Here is a 1,120-nt window from a genome sequence, read left to right on the forward strand (position 1 = left end):
AAGTGGGACAAGTTAAAATATGCTGTGACCAGTGGAGAAATGGGATGAGAATAAATAGTAGCAAAATACTGCGGATGCTGGAAATCTGAAATAAAAACAATAAATGCTGGAACCACTCAGCAGGTCTGGCAGCATCTGTGGAAAGAGAAGCAGTGTTAACGTTTCGGGTCAATGACCCTTCTTCGGAAGTTCCGAAGAAGGGTCACTGACCCAAAACGTTAACTCTGCTTCTCTTTCCACAGATGCTGCCAGACCTGCGAAGTGGTTCCAGCATTTCTTGTTTTTTTTTTGAGAATAAATACTGCCCTTCTCTGATTTCAACTGCACAAGCACTTTCAATCTGGCTCTGTAGCTTAGTTGGTTACAGCACCTGTCCAATAAACAGGAGATCCTGGGTTCAACTCCCAGCAAAGCCTTATTACAGTGTGCTTTAGAAGTTTCCTAATCAATAATTTTATCGATGTCTTGTGAACTTTGACTTAGAATTCAAATTACATAATGAATTTCAGTCACAGGAGAAAACAGCCATTGTGAAGGATGTGAGTTTGGAATGGCTGTTCCTCCTTGTACAGAAATTCAGTGCTGATATTTCAAAGGCAACTTCTTTCATAGAAGTTTGTTCACAGTTGCATTCAACCTGGAAAACAGCTCGACATTAATCTCACTGAAGGAAAGTGTGACCGTGTTGTATGTATCAGAGTGTTTCTGTCGTTATCTGTTGCTTTCAACCGTGACTGGGACATGACGCAAGCGAGAGGGTTGAGACGAGGTTTGGAATATTTGTCAGTCAGTAACAAGAAAAATCAAAGGAAGCAAATAAGAAAACCTGTGTCTCATGTGGTTACCGAGAGACGGTGAGAAGATATTAAACTTTGTTCTATTCAATACAGCTGTGATTAACTTTGACCTTTTCTGCCTTTTGTAAACAGTATTTGAAGTGTCTCGGGAACAGTGTTCAGTGGGGTCTGGGTGAGCAGTTGCGGAGTGTAACAGGGTCAGTACTGGATGCAGGAAGTTCTCTGACAGTCTCTCTCTCTCTCTCTCTCTCTCTCTCTGATGGGTTTGAGTTGATTTTCAACTGGCAGCTGTTGGTGTTTCAATAAATGAAAGAAGTTCCCTC

At 41.6% G+C, this 1,120-nt stretch overlaps 1 non-coding gene across 1 annotated transcript; it reads left to right on the forward strand.

Moving 5' to 3' along the window:
- The first annotated feature begins 342 nt into the window (after positions 1-342).
- trnai-aau (transfer RNA isoleucine (anticodon AAU)) lies at positions 343-416 on the forward strand. The gene has a single exon. It is a non-coding gene; the product is annotated as a tRNA-Ile (tRNA).
- Positions 417-1,120: the final 704 nt, after the last annotated feature.

The sequence above is a fragment of the Heterodontus francisci genome, chromosome 28 (genome assembly GCF_036365525.1).
Source record: "Heterodontus francisci isolate sHetFra1 chromosome 28, sHetFra1.hap1, whole genome shotgun sequence".
Classification (NCBI taxonomy): Eukaryota; Metazoa; Chordata; class Chondrichthyes; order Heterodontiformes; family Heterodontidae; genus Heterodontus; species Heterodontus francisci.